The sequence below is a fragment of the Octopus bimaculoides genome, chromosome 3, assembly GCF_046866305.1.
Source record: "Octopus bimaculoides isolate indiv1 chromosome 3, ASM4686630v1, whole genome shotgun sequence".
NCBI lineage: Eukaryota > Metazoa > Mollusca > Cephalopoda > Octopoda > Octopodidae > Octopus > Octopus bimaculoides.
The window spans coordinates 110,421,492-110,438,690 of record NC_142930.1 but is presented as its reverse complement, the minus strand read 5'-3'; the positions used below and the strand labels follow the sequence as shown (position 1 = coordinate 110,438,690).

Below are 17,199 nucleotides of genomic sequence, written 5' to 3'. Positions count from 1 at the left end.
TGTGTGTGTGTGTGTGTATGTGTGTGTATTATTGCACTTAAGTTTTCAAATAGGAGCAAAGGTCACACCATTGCCAAACGAACTGTCAAATCTATTTCCTATCTCAGAAAAACTAATTAACACAAAGGCGTCTAAAATTCTGTTTCCTATCAGAGTTACACATGACTAATTATGACCATTAAGCCACAGGAAACTATGTGACACAGCAGCCATTATTTCAGTAAACATATCAAACTATACAGCGGTGCCAAACCAAACAATACGTTATTATTTCCTGAATCAGTAAGGAAGCTGCTAAACAGCCACAGTTTAACAATCTAATAGATAAATCCTACCTTCGCACATTGCCGACTGCATTCCTGAGTAAGCCTGCGGAATGGAATCAGGTGTGGCTATGTTGCTTAGAAGTTTGGTTTCCCAAGTATATGTTCGTGGGTTCTGTTTCATTGTTTGGCTCCTTGGGCGAGCGAGAGACTTCTGCTGTTGGTGCAGGCATGGCTGTGTGGTTAGAAGATTGCTCCTCTACTACATAGTTCTGGGTTCAGTTCCACTGTGTGGCACCTTGGGCAAGTGTCTTCTGCTATAGCCTCAGGTTGATCAAAGCTTTGTGAGTGAATTTGGTAGACAGAAACTGAAAGAAGCTGGAGGCTGCGAGCTGGCAGAAACGTAAGCACGCCGGGCAAAATGTTCAGTGGTATTTCATCTGTCGCTACGTTCTGTGTTCAAATTCAGCTGAGGTCAACTTTGCCTTTCATCCTTTCAGGGTTGATAAATTAAGTATATCATCGTTTAACGTCTGCTTTCTATGCTAGCTCACATTCACACATACACACACACATACACATATACACACACATACATATACACACACACACACACACATATATATACATATATATACACACATACATATACACACATACATATACACATATATGTATATACACACATACACACACACACACATATATATACATATGTATATGTATATGTATATCTAGATTGTAAGATTAGATGCCAAATAGTGTATATGTATGTGTGTATGTATAGACATCTATATTCTTTTATTCTTTTACTTGTTTCAATCATTTGACTGTGGCCATGCTGGAGCACCACCTTTAGTCAAACAAGTCAATCCCAGGACTTATTGTTTGCAAGCCTAGTACTTATTCTATTGGTCTCTTTTGCCGACCCACCAAGTTATGGGGACGTAAACACACTAACAACGGTTGTCAAGCGATGGTGAGGGGACAAACACAGACACACAAATACATAATGTATATATATATATATATATATATATATATATATATATATATATATATATATATATATAAATAATACAAAATGGGACAAGAACACAAAACTTCCAGACAGTTAGGTGATACAAGAAAGGGACAAGAAAACTTCCAGATAGACGATACAAAGAAAACAAGGACAGTTCATTCGGAGTTTTCTCTCTTCAGTCGAGATCCAGATTATCTTTACAATTTTGGCTGGTTATTCTCGATATTGCTCCAATCTGGCCAGCCCCAAGGAAAAACTAATTTAAGGGCATTAGATTACTTGGAAGAAAGCAGCGAATTTCTGTAACAATGTTACAGAAATACAATAAAAATTAAAATAATAACAGGACATAACAACAGATGTTTTTCGACTAAGGATGAATTAAATTAAGCTGGCATGTGTGGATATAAAGCCTTGCGGCAGGTATACAAGATTTCACAGGCACAGGGAGGAATATCGATGTTACACGCACAACGGCCAGCCAAGAAAGAAAGATGAGGCTTGGCTGAACACCGGTCATGTGGGAAAAGAAGAGAGAGAGGTAGAGGCAGAGTGACAAAGGAATTAAGGAGGAGCGAGAAAAAATGACAGGGACACAGTGAAGTGAAAAGTAGAGGGAAAGTGAGCAAGAAGAGAAGGCAAAGAAATATATATATATATATATATATATATATATAATAACAATATTAGGGATAAAAATCCAAATTTACAGGTAAAAACTCAATTAAATTCAATTTATCAGAAATTAAAATTAAATTATGTTTCACAGTATATAATATATAAATATATAATTTAGAGAAAAAAAACAAAGTTCATTAACTCAACCATGAAAATCCACAGTCATATATAGAAAAAATTAATAAGTAAATACACTAAAAAGAACTATAATAAAATACAAAGTAATGATTATTAAAATGTTAGAAAGTCTACTCATATTTGTCACATATTCCATAAAGTGTTAACCTTGCTGAACCTGGTCTTTGAAGTTCTTCAGTCCATTTATGTCTAACTAACTCTGCCTTCTGTTTTCCAATACTGCTCGATGATCCACTTTCACTCACCATTGGTCAAATTTCCAGCCATATATAGTAAATGTCTGAAATTAGGGACAGTTATTTTATTATGGAGAGAATTAGTTAAAAAGTACGCAAAAAAAAAATGGTTTTAAATCTCTGAAAGAGAAATATGTAGTAACAGTACCGTACAGTAATTTTTTTTTTTACAGTAAAATTTATTTGCCAACACAATGTGGCAGTCTAATGCAGGACAATGAAACTACCTTTTAGCTCCAAGCAAACATAAAATAATAGAATTTTAACCCCCCAGGAAAACATAAGATAATAGAATTTTAGCCCCAGGAAAACTTAAAATAATAGAATTTTAGCCCCCAGGAAAACATAAGATAATAGAATTTTAGCCCCCAGGAAAACATAAGATAATAGAATTTTAGTCCCCTGGAAAACCGTTGGAAAACAGTTTATAGCAGAGACTCCATCTAAGAATATCTGAAGAAGGAATTGTATTCCGAAATATCATTGTTGGACTATAGATAACTAAATTACAACAGGTATATAGTCCATTTTTTGTATTATAGTGCATTGTTGTACCATTCAAAACTTTTTATTCTTTACAAACAATACACAATACTTCAAGCGAACTACAATACTCTCATAGAATGATAGAATTTTAGCCCCTAGGAAAACATAAAATGATAGAATTCTTAACCTAAAATAAATAACTGGAGAAATGAAAAGAGCTTCCAACTCATATTAAGTATCTGTATACCTACTTTTGCTCCTCCCCTTGTTTATGCAGGTACATCCACATTCTTATATGCCATAACAAATTTCACCTATTGTTTCACAAATACACCTAAATAATCCTGATCTGAAAATATAAAATCTTCCCCCACCCCACCCCCTTGTTAGTGATCTCGATGCTCACATTTTTATACTTGCATTGCATTGTGACACAAATATATAAAATGATATTTCAGGAGATGATATAACATTTCAGTACTCCATTTGCTAGAAATATCAACCAAATGTCTTTCAAATCATATTCTCCCATCTTCAAAAATGGAAGGACGCACTGAGTAATGTATTCCATTGTCTAGAAATAAAAGACGGAATTGCCAAGGCTGGAATGGAACACCTTTAATCAGAGATATCCCTGATTAAGGGTAGCTTGTTGGCAATATAACAATAACAAGAGAGAGAGAGAGAGAGAGAGGGAAAAGTGTGTGTATGTGAGAGAGAGGGAAAGAGTGTGTGTATGTGAGAGAGAGGGAAAGAGTATGTGTATGTGAGAGAGAGAGAGAAAGCAAAAGAGAAAGAGAGAGCATTTAGGAGGTTACTGAACTTCCTAAAAATAGCAGCCAAATTTTTCTTAAATCCCATTTTACCACCTTAAAAAAGATGGAAACATTAGATAACATAATCATAGATGCCTTTAAAAGAATGAGGCTGTTGGTTACGGCTGGAGTGGCTTTGGTCATAGATCTTCTTAATCAAGATCCACTTGGAGCTGAATAACAACAACTACACTACTACACAAGCCACAAATTCTTACCATATTTTTAACAAAAAATCTAACAAAAAACACCATTTGGTACAAAAAGAAAAAAAAAACCTGATTCTTTTCGGTGTACCATCTAACTAAAGACACATTAGCACTAACAGAACCTGTATTCATTCACCTATTCCAGAAGAGAACAATATACAACTCCAATAAGGTGGCGAGTTGGCAGAATCGTTAGCATGCTGGGCGAAATGCTTAGTGGTATTTCACCCATCACTATGTTCTGAGTTCAAATTCCGCTGAGGTTGACTTTGCTTTTCATCTTTTCAGGGTTGATAAATTAAGTACCAGTTGCATACTGGGGCTGATCTACTTGACTGTCCTCCTCCCCCAAGAATTTTGGGGCCTTGTGCCTAGAGTATAAACGATTACCCTAAGGCAGCGAGTTAGCAGAAACATTAGCATGCCGGGAGAAATGCTTAGCAGTATTTCGTCTGCTATTACATTCTGAGTTCAAATTCCGCTGAGATTGACTTTTATTTTTCATCTTTTTGGAGTTGATAAATTAAGTACCAGTTACATACTGGGTCAATCTAATTCACTGCCCCCATCCCCCAAAATTTTGGTCCTTGTACCTAGAGCAGAAAAGAATCATTAGCATGCTGGGAAAAATGCTTAGCGGTATTTCGTCTGCTGCTACATTCTAAGTTCAAATGCTGCCGGGGTCAACTTTGCCTTTCATCCTTTCGGGGGGTCTATTAAATAAATACCAGTTATGCACTGGGGTCGATGTAATCAACTTAATCCCTTACCCCAAATTCAAGACCTTATGCTTCCAGTAGAAAGGATTATTATTAAAAGTGGTGAGCTTGCAGAAATGTTAGCATGTCGGGTGAAATGCTTAGTGGTATTTTGTCTGTCGTTACGTTCTGAGTTCAAATTCCGCCGAAGTCGACTTTGCCTTTCATCCTTTCAGGGTCGATAAATTAAGTACTCGTTATTCACTGGGGTCAATGTAATCGACTTAATCCCTTTGTCTGTCCTTGTTTGTCCCCTCTATGTTTAGCCCCTTGTTGGCAATAAAAAAATAAGAAACGTTAGCATGTTGGCTGAAATGCTTAGTGGTATTTCATCTGTCCTTACGTTCTGAGTTCAAATTCTGCCAAGATCAACTTTATGTTTCATCCTTTCAGGGTCAATAACTTAAGTACCAGCTGCATACCGGGGTCAATCTAATCGACTTGCTCCCCCTCCCCTAGAATTTCAGGCCTTGTGCCTAGAGTAGGGAGAATATACAACTCCCATACAGATCTATAATATATACTATTTAATGAGAAATATTTCAGTGTGATTAAATATTAAAAGCTGAGCAAATATATAGTGTGAAAGAATTCTAAAATTACTCAATCTAGACAACAATACTTACATTCGATAATAAGACTGTCTCAAAGTACCAAAGAATTCTATTTGGCTGTATTGAAAATTCCAAATCACAGCATGTTTATAAGTTTTGAAGAAATATTTTCGACATCCATTGTGCTGTGTGATAATAAAGAAGATGATACATAACTCCATTTGAGTCCCAACTGCTAAAAAATGTATGTATGTATGTATGTATATATATATATATATATATATATATATATATATATATATATTTATATTTAGTCTCCTCTCCTCTTTCACAGTTGGAGTGGCATCTTGTGTATGGGTATTATTCTTTTACTGAAAATAATAATAATAATAATAATAATAATAATAATAATAATAATAATAATAATAATAATAATGATAATGATGATAATAATAATAATAATAACAAATAATAATAAATAAAGAAATAAAGAAAATATGTCATCATTGAAATTATAATGCAAAATATTAACAGAATCTATGGAACAATGAAAAATTAAAATCAATAGAGAACCAGAATAATTCTTAATTATGAAATTCTAATGCCACAAATATAATTGAAATTTTTAAAAAGACAAAATAGGTAAATATTACGCATTGCCAGGAAAGACATTTATTTATTCCAAAGAAGCACAAGACACTAATCTCCTTCAAAGTTGGAACCTCTGACTTCAGTCGTCTTGTGGTAGCACTCCAGCCACTTCGTGAAGGTCTCATGGAAGCCCTCTGAAATGAAGGTGTCCAGTACCCTACAAACTAGGTTTGTACCACACATTCATTGACAATTTCTGGGGCTTCAACACCATTAATTTCTTTTGCCATTGCCCTTAAATGCCATCTTTTCTTCCATTTATAGCTAAGAATGGCTCCAGTTGCAATTTTTTTTACTATCCATTATCAACGCTGTAAAATAGAGAATGAACAATTAAGGCTTATATATTATAACAGATAACTTAGATTGGTTCTGACCATTATCAGCCCAGGCCATAACTAACTCAACAGCATCATCTGGAAAAAAGTCTTTCAGTTAATTATTTTGGAACACCATGGACCACTCAAGCAGGGAGGAGTTGTTGGTTGAGATGTATCCAGGTGTAGGTGGTTTATCCGGTATATGAAAATAAGGAATAAACAATTCCTCAACTTGTTTTGTCAAACTAAGGATATACGTTGAAGAGACAAGTTGCCAAATATCATCGGTGGAAATCCAACTTTTGACTCAACCTCGTACATTTATATATCTTCATTTCATTTCTTAAGAAACTCTCCTCTTGCAAACATATCAACATTCTTAATAAAACCATTTGATACTTAAAAGCTTCATAATTTCTTTTTAGTTACAAATATATTTCTATTCAATCAATTTTTCTCAATTGTTAACCAGTTTTCAAATAGAACAATGATTCATCTATAAAACAGAGGGTGGGTGTCGAAAATTCAAACTGTCAAATTCCTATTTTAATGTTGAAATTTCGATTTGCAGATTATATTGGAAACTGAGTCTTTAACTGCAAAGAATCTAGACTTTGGGACAAATACTTTAATCTATCATAATATGGCTCAATGATTTTCTACATAGATTTTTTTTTTTTTTGTGTACAGCTGTCAACATGGAAGATATTGCATTTCACATCAAATACTGGACAAACAAAAGATAGCTAAAGAACACACGATGAGAAGTTTGGGAATAAACAGGCTTTGATCTAAAAGCATCACTTTCATTTCCCATCTTCTTTATTAAATGATACTTCAAAGACATTATGAGAGAATAGATTTTAATTACTGGTTATAAATTATGCATTTAAGTATAATTCAACCCTTTCGTTACTGTATTTCTGTTGAGATGCTCTGTGATGTTCTTTCAATCAATTTTAAATATAACAAAGAATTTAGTAAAATAACTTAGTTATCATTCAGTTAGTGTTAGGAACATAAACTGTGACTAAGGTTTGGTAGATGATTTTAATTCAGTACTTATGGAAACAAAACATTTGTACTACAGAGCCAGAGCTGGTTTCAGCCGGGTTGGTAACAAAAGGGTTAAGGCCCACCTTATTCTTTCTCTCCCCAACTTGAACCATTTTGTCACCATATTTCTATTGAGATGCTCTGTGATGCTCTTTTCAATCAATTTTAAATATAACAAAGTATTTAGTAAAATAAATTAGTTTGCATTAAGCTAGTGTTAGGAACATAAATTGTGACTAAAGTTTGATGGAAGATTTTAACTCAGAACTTATGGAAACAAAACATTTGTACTACAGGGCCAAAGGCAGTTTCAGCCGGGTTGGTAACAAAGGGGTTAAGGTGCAGGCAGGTATGACTGTGCAGTTTAAAAGTTTGATTCCCAACCATGAGGTTTAGGGTTCAGTCCTACTGCATGGCACCTTGGGCAAGTATCTTCTACTTAAAGCCCTGAGTTGATCAAAACCTTGTTGTAGATTTGGTTAGTAGAAACTGAAAGAAGCCCATTGTGTGTGCATATAACGTGTGTATGCATATGTATTTGTGTATGTGCATGGTAGAAGGAAATGATTGGAAGCTTCTGTGTGTGTGTGTGTATACACACATATACATACATACATACATACATACATACATACATGCATATAAATTTTCTCTTGTCCAAAATTGAGACAAGTACCAATGTTCTCATGTTGCAGGCTTGATAATTGTAAAGATATTATGCCTATATGAAACCCTTGGTAGCTTTGTCAACCGATAAATAAAGAATATTTATCCACCAATGTGGTGTTGAGCACCCATTTTCACTGTTCAGTATTCGTGGCTGATGCCAATGCCGCCTGACTGGCTCTGTGCCGATTGCACATAAAAAGCACCATTCGAGCATGTCCATTGCCAGTGCCACCTGACTGGCACATAAAATGCACCCGGTACACTCTCGGAGTGGTTGGCATTAGGAAGGGCATCCAGCTGTAGAAACACTGCCAGATCAGATTGGAGCCTGGTGCAGCCTCCAGGGTTGTCAGTCATCAGTCAAACCATCAAGCCCATGCCAGCACGGAAGGTAGATGTTAAAAGATGATGATGGAAACACACACACATACACATAGACAAACCCCATGTAAAAAACAAAAGAACTAGACCTCAACATCATCGAAAATAGATAACTAAATTTATTAAATGACTCAGGTGTGTAAGGCTTACATCGAAGACCCTGAGTTTCTGTTCAACAATTCAATGAATGCTGCACTTCACTAATTTTCACAAGTTTGGTGCATACCTGCAGCATGCTTAACGAGGGAGTGAAACATCATCAGGTAAAAACCAAAATTTGTTGATTAATTGTTTTTTGCACCTGATTATAAGCACTCCATACTTGTGTCACTTAACATATATATACATGTGTGTGATTTTGTCTTTGTCCCACAATTGTTTGATGACTGGTGTTGGTTTGTTTATGTCCAGATAATTTAGTAGGTTAGCCAAGGGGGCCAATTGAATAAGTATGAGAGAAGTCTAGTGTAGGCTCCTGCTTTACTGGCTCCTGTCAATCCGTCCAACCCATGCCAGCATGGAAAGCGGATGCTAAACGATGATGATGATGATGATGATGATGACGATGATGATGATGATGATGATGATGATGATGATGATGATGATGAAGTGGATTTGTTGGACTAAAACTCTTTAACTCAGTGCCCCAATATGGCCACAGTCCAGTGACAGAAACAAGTAAAGGGGAAAAAGAAGAACAGAAAAAAGAGGTAGAGAGAGTAAGATTAGGATGAAATATTTGCTGGTCAAGTGACTGCATGTAGAAGTGGTCAAATGAAACTCTGCAACTGATTCGTGTTGTATTCATTTCATAATTACCAATAAGAAATTTAGCTTTCTACATTTACACTGCACTTGCATCTACATTACATTAAATAGATGCAATGTGCTCAGCATAAAAGCTTGCTATTTCTTATTATCACAGACAATTCTTGAACTGTAATCATCATTTGTCTCTGCTGCCACGTGACGCACGCAGTAGTATTTGAAGCAGGAACTTATAACACGAAGATTTGGGTTTGATTGACGAATAATTACTTGATTAGCATCTTTCAAATTACCAGGTTACCATTATTGGAAAGAGAAGTAAATTGAATGAGTTCATTGTAAAGGTTCCCAAATATTTAGGAAAATCAATATCATAGGTTAGGAATTGCAGCTGAAGAATGCATACAAGTATTAGAGATAAAGATTTCATAGGAACGATTTTACAATTCCTTAACGAATGTGTGATGTTAGCTTTTCTTTCTTCTTTATCAATTTTCTTCCCCTGCTTCTGCTACTACTGGAAATTTTCCTTTTTACAAAACACACCACTTTTTGTTCCACACATATTTCCATTATTTCCATTATTTACATTTGATGGATATTTGTCCTCATCTTGTTTGTTGCTAGCACAACGTTTCGGCTGATATACCCTCCAGCCTTCATCAGGTGTCTTAGGGAAATTTCAAACCTGAGTTCACATTCCTAAGGTATTTTTCGATGTTATTATTACTAAAAGGCAATACTCCAGCATGGCCGCAGTCAAATGACTGAAACAAATAAAAGAATATATACTGACAGGGGCTGTAAATACCCAAAATCACCAAGAATTCTTTATACTGATCAGTCAGCATTTTAGCTCTCATTTCTAGCAACATAGGTATTCTAACACTCTTAATCACGTTTTGTGAGAATTATAGTTTTCCTTTTTGGAAACACATTGCACATGGCTGTCTATATTGATTCTTTTCTAGAACTGGATGCTCTTCCTAATGCCAACCACTTTTGAAGAGTGTACTGGGTGCTTTTTATGTGGCACCAGCCATGTGATGATAATGATGGTATATATGTATGTATTTATAAACATTTAAATGCAAATTAAAAATTAAAAAGAAGGTAGTTCAAAGCAAGAATACAAATATCAAATTTATATTCTTTTGAATAATTTGGCAATGACAATAAAATTACCCAAATGTACAAATGTTCACACATGTATGCATATATATGTGTGTGTGCATGCACATACATGCATACACACACACATACATACATCAATGTATACATATATACATAAATACATACAAATGTGTATACACATGCACACTGACATTCACACATGTGCACAAATAAATGAGCAAAAAGAACACATTGTTTATATTTGACGGGCATATGGTGTAGTGGTTAAGAGCGTGGGCTATTAACCCTAAGATTCCAAGTTCGATTTCAGGCAGTGGACCTGAATAATAATAATAATAATAACATTGAAAAATACCTTAGGAATGAGAACCCAAGTTTGAAATTTCCCCAGGACACCTGATGAAGGCTGGAGGGTATATCAGCCAAAACATTGTGTTAACAACAAACAAGATGAGGACAAATATCCATCAAATGTAAATAATGTACATAATTCCTCATCTCTTAAATATAGAACTGAAAAAGAACACAGCTCTGATAATGGACAGAGTCAACAACTACTGAAAATGTTGCAAGACGCAATGAAAATTATAGAAAAAATAAATAAGTAAACGGGTGGAAATTGAACTGGTGAGTGTGTTAAATAATAAGGCATGAAAATAGAATAACACTCCCCAGACACAATAAAATAAAATTATAGCTCAACACTTTAATAGAAAGTATACAATCACTTTGCCCAAGATGCCACGTTGGGAAGTAAGCTTCTTACCCCTCAGTCACTCCTGTGCCTACAGGAGTTGACTACTTTGACCCAAGTGCATGACAGGTACTTATATTATCAACCCTGGAAGAATGAAAGGCAAAATTTACATCGGTGGAATTTGAACTGAGAATGTAGAAAACCAGAAGAAATTCCACCAAACGCTTTGTGCCATGCACAAACCATTCTAATGGCTTGCAGCCTTGTAGAAATAGAATAATGAAACTATACTGTTATCAGTTCTGAAATAAAACTATTTTAATGTTTGTTTCATCAAGAATTCAAAGCATTTTTTTTTTTTTTTGAGAAAAAAGGAAAACTGTATTAAAAAGATGATAATAGTATTCTTTAAATCTTTAAATTTTGGTATTGCTTTTTACTAGAATATTATTACTAACTTAAGGCTCACCTCAAAGATAAAATTTCTATGGCAGGCAACACTTTTTCTACATTAAAAGGCAATGTTCTAACATAAAACTTTGGATTTACATTGAGAAGATAATAGGATCTATTAGGTTTTCTTGTGTTTTTTTCTTTAAATATAATTAAGAGGATTTAGAATTTAATTATTTCTTTGGTGATGGTGGAAATAAATAAACAATATCCTAACATGCTCACCACACCATTTCAACAGAGGTTCCTTTAATGTAATTAATTTCAATAAAATAATTTCAAGAATTTTTATTATCTCTGCAGGCATGGCAGTTTGGTTAAGAAGCTCGCTTTGCAACCATATGATCTCAGGTTCAGTCCCACAGCACAGAACCTTGGGCATGTGTTTTCTACTATAGAATTAGGCCAACCAATGCCATGGGAATAAACTTGGTATTCTTTCAGTCTATCATTCTTTCAGTCATTTGTCTGCAGCCATGCTGGAGCACTGCTGTTCGTCGAAGAAATCGATCTCAGGGCTTATTCTTTGTAAGCCTAGTATTTATTCTATCAGTCTCTTTTACCAAACTGCTAGGTTATAGGGAAGCAAACAAAGCAACATCACTTGTCAAGTGATGGTGGGAGGAAAAACAGACACAGACATATACATATATATATATATATATACAATAGGCTTCTTTCAGTTTCTGTTGTCCAAATCCACTCACAAGGCTTTGGTCGGCCCAAGACTATAGCAGACAACACTTGCCATACAGTGGGACTGAACCTGGAACCATGTGGTTGGGAAGCAAGCTTTTTACCACACAGCCATGCCTGTAAAATCTGTTTAGAATTTCAGCATGACTGTGTTGTGAGAGGCTTGCTTCACAATCACATGGTTCCAGGTTCAGACCCACTGCATGGCAACTTGGGCAAGTGTCTTCCACTATAGACTCAGGCCAACCAAAGCCTTGTGTATGGATTTGGTTGACGGAAACTGTAAAAGAAGCCCATTATATATGTGTTTGTGTGTGTGCGCGTGTGTATTTGTGTGTCTGTGTTTGTCCCCCATCATTGCTTGAGACCGATACTGGTGTGTTTATTTCCCTAAAATCTAGCGGTTTGGCAAAACAGACCAATAGAATAAGTACTAGGCATACAAACAATATGTCCTAGGGTCAATTTGTTCGACTAAAGGTGCTGCTCCAGCATGGCCACAGTCAAAATGACTGAAACAAGAAAATGAGTTAAAGAGTAAAAGTTCTTAACACACTGCTTTCTCAGCAACGTATGGATGTATATATGTTTTGGCTGCATATCAACTCCCTTCCTCCATCAAATCAACATTACCTGAACAGGTGTACAGTGTCTCACACATCAGGTGTCGACGTGATCACAGTGCAACATGAGAAGACAATGTTTTATTTGAGAACACAATGCATCACCTGGTTCAGGAGTTGAAACCACAATTCCATGACCATGAGGACGCAACACCCTAACCACCAGGCTATGCAACATCAAAGATTGCGACAGAAGAAACGTCCCATATTATACATGGTTGTCCCATATTATGCATGGTCATCCATGTAGTGCAAGTAAAAATGAACCAGATTATAAGGGCATCTTTATGCATTCAAGCACTTGTCATTTAACGTTTCAGCCATTAACTGTGGCATGAATTAATGCATTTTCTGTTTTAACTTTCATCAAGTGTAGTGAATCTCTGGAGATATTTATCATACCCTGTAATTTACTATATACTAGGGGCACAGTAAATTAACGTTATTATTGCTAGTAGTAGTAGTATTAGTAGTAGTAGTAGTAGTAGTAGTAGTAGTAGTAGTATATTTGTATTCTCTTCTATAAACAATCGCAATCAGCCTGCAATAACTTATTTAGCAAGCAATTTATCACTAAGCAGAAGTAATTTTATTTGGAAGGAAACATTATTTTCTTAAGTGGTTAAGATGAATCAGGAAACTATATCTAAACTAACTCCAATTTATATAAATTCTTTAGCCTGCCAGACAATTTACCGTAACACATTTATTCAATATATACATATACATATACATACATACATACATACATACATATATATTTATTTATTTATTTATAGATAGATAGATATATAGATAAATATACATATATATATATATATATATACATATATGTCTATATATGTATATACATGTATATATATATACATATGTATATGTGTATGTTTATGTGTATCTATATATGTGGGTATATATATGTACACAATTATTTATACATAAACACATAGATGTAAATAAAAAGAGAAAAGTAGATGTATAAACGTAAGTATATATATATACACACACACCTATATATACATGCACATATATAAATATACACACACAAACATATACATATTTATGGATATATATATGCATGCATATATGTATATATCTATATCCATGTATGTATGTATGTGTGTATATATTAGTTCACTACTAATACACCACATTATTTAGTATAAGTGTATATACAAAACCTTTCGGCATATGGTTATACATAATTAAATCAATAAAAATACGTTCATGAATACATACACACCCACACACACACACACACACACACACACACATATATATATATATATATATATATATATAGATGCATACATCTATATGTATATATATGTATATATATGCATATAAAGATATATATATATAGATGCATACATATATATGTATATGTATATAAATATATATATATATATATATATATATATATATATATATATATATATATATATATATATATATATATACATATATATATACATATATATATATATATATATATATATATATATATATATATATATATATATATATATATATATATATATATATATATATATAGTTTTGAATATATTACTTAACACAACTCAAAATTTATAAAAATTTACTAGAGAAAATATTAATATACCGGAGCACTTAAACTGTCTTTATATAAATACCTGTCTATCAGTAGATGCGTGTATATATATATATATATATATATATATATATATATATATATATATATATAATACATGTGTGTGTGTGTGTGTGTATTCGGTCTATATAATTTATAATGCTTTTTTCATGAATGCTTGTAGTTTGAATTGTCAGACAATAATTGCACCAAAAATATAAAGATTTTATATTTTATTCATGATTTTATTCATTGGAGAGGAACTCATCATTTATTCCATTAGATTATTCGGAATTAAAATGGGCAAAATTTAATCCAATTTTCTGTTTTAGGTGCAGGTTTTAATTTGTTATTTCCAGTGTCCACCTCCTTCTTTTCTTTCTCTGTTGTCATTTTATTGTGATTTCATTTTAATATATATTGGTCTGTAAGGCAGCAAGCTGGTAGAATTGGTAGAACACCAGACAAAATAATTAGCAGCATTTTGTCACTATTTATGTTCTGAGTTCAAATTCTGCAAAGGTCAACCTTGCCTTTTATACTTTTGGGATCGATAAAATAAGTACCAGTTATGTACTGAGGTCGATGTAATCACCTTACCCCCATCTCCAAAATTATGGTCCTTGTGCCAAAATTTGAAGCCATAGTTCTATTTACTCAACTGGTCTATTGATCAGCTAAGATAAATTGAGCAACCACATGGGATCTAACAAGGAGAGCATTTGTTAACCCATGTATACCCCTGGCTGCATTTTCGCAACACAAAACCTACTTCTACTTGTTTGGATATGAACTTGTTGGGAAGCACCTGAATGAGCATACGAAATGTTCAGAAGGTAGTCAACACCTGTAGCTAACAGCTGCATGCTGTCCTTCTCTTCTAGATTGTGAAAGCTTACCATAACGTTTAATCTTTTAGATGGTGTTCGTATCAGGGTTGTGGAGTCATCTAAAGGTTGACTCCTTCAGAAGGCTGTAATATCATTTTAAAGGAACACGGTACAAAGAAATATATAGAACAAGGCTGTAACTTTAAATACCTTTACTCGAGGTCTCAGACATATACAACTGTACAATAAAGGAAAGAATTTGGGGAATGGAGACCGTGTTCCTCTTCTGTGTACTACCTCAGGCCTGCTAGATGGCGTGAGTTGTAAGAGAGCCAACTAGATCATGTCTTTGCTTTCTGATGTCTAGATGCCAAAAGAAGTCTCAAGGCCTCCTGTCAGAATTTCACCGCTCAAGTGCCATCTAATGGGAGCTTGTTTAAACCCGATGTCAAGGGAGATAACTGCACCTACAATCTAAATACAGTGAAATTTTTTATGGGCAGAAGTGGGTTAAGGTTGTTCAGTATTTTTCAGTCAATCATTACAGTGATTCAGTAAACTTAACCACAATTGAGTAAACTTAACCATAGGCACATGTGGCTGTGTGGTAAGAAGCTTGCTTCCCAATCACATGGTTCCGGGGTTCAGTCCCACTGTGTGGCACCTAGGACAAGTGTCTTCTACTATAATCTGGGGCCGACCAAAGACTTGTGAGTGAATTTGGGAGATGGAAACTGAAAACAGCAAGTCATATATATGCGTGTGTGTGTGTGTGTATATGTTTGTCACCCCCACCATCGCTTGACAACCGATGTTAGTGTGTTTATGTCCCCTTAACTAGCGGTTCGGCAGAAGAGACCGATTGAATAAGCACTAGGATTATAAAGAATAAGTCATGGGGTAATTTTGTTCATTTAAAGGCGGTGCTCCGGCATGGCCACAGCCAAAAATGACTGAAACAGATAACAGAAAATAAAGAAACATGCACAGCCCCTAATTTTTGCCATTTCTTGCTTATACCTCTGTGAAAGAGACCAGTCTAACTGGGGAATGCAATCATGGATTTACACAATCGACTTACAAGAACGTAATTGTGGCTGTTGCTGATAGCATGCTCTTCAAATGTTGGGCCTCACAGAGGCGATGACAAGTGAGCGAGACTTTTGGCAGTATGCTGTGCTTGGAAAGACTCGTCAAGCCAAGTGAAACCATAGTTGTGGTTGTTGCCAGTGTCATTTAACTGGCACCTATGAAATGGCAGTCATGGCCATTGCTGGTGTCATGTAAATTTCACCCATGCTGGTGGCACATAAAAAGCACCCATTACACCCTTGGAGTGATTGGCATTAAGAAGGGCGTCTAGCCATAGAAACCATGCCAAGTCAGACTGGAATCTGGTGAAGCTGTCCAGTTTACCAGATCCAGTCTGACCGTCTAACCGATGCCAGCATAGAAAGCAGATATTAAATGATGATGATGATGATGATGACTGGGAATGGGCTTCAACTTCAGATCTTGTCTTAGGAGGATTGTCTGGAATTCTATACCAAATTGAAAACCTTTTGTTAAGCCTGGTGTATTTGTATTAACGGAGGGCTTGTGAAGAATTTTGCCCAGATTGATAATCCCTTATTAATGACTCTTGTATATATGTATATATAAATATACACACATATACATATAAATAGATAGACATAGATATAGACATGCAGTATATTATATACGGTAAATAAGTTAGCTATTTTAATTAATAATATTCTGATGGAAAGTAATTACTATGTTTTTAATTACAAAAAAGAAAAAAAATGTAATCTATGTAATGCAATAACAATGATAGCAATAGACAGACCACATCACAGACATGAACATCACATTCATCAGTGCCCCTTTGAGTGGCACCCAGTGTCACTAGTGTCATAGTCCTCCTCCTCATCCTCCTCTATCTCCTCATCCTCGTCCATCTCCTCTTCTCTTCCGCTTCTCTTCCTCCTCATCCTCCTAGTCTTACTCATCCTACTCATCTTCTTCTTTCCTTCCTCCTCCTCCACTCCTACTTTTTCACTTTGACATTGGCATGACCACTACTACCACCACCACCATCACCACCACCACCACCACAAGCAGCAGCAGCAGCAGCAACAACAACAACAGCAA

The 17,199-nt window shown here is 34.9% G+C and overlaps 1 long non-coding RNA gene across 1 annotated transcript in view; it reads right to left on the bottom strand.

Moving 5' to 3' along the window:
* Window positions 1–5,820: 5,820 nt before the first annotated feature.
* LOC149136657 (uncharacterized) overlaps window positions 5,821–17,199 on the bottom strand; it is a 50,292-nt gene continuing 38,913 nt past the window's right edge. Inside the window, exon 4 of the long non-coding RNA XR_016240922.1 lies at window positions 5,821–6,123. This is a non-coding gene — a long non-coding RNA (uncharacterized LOC149136657). The remainder of the gene's footprint in view (window positions 6,124–17,199) is intronic.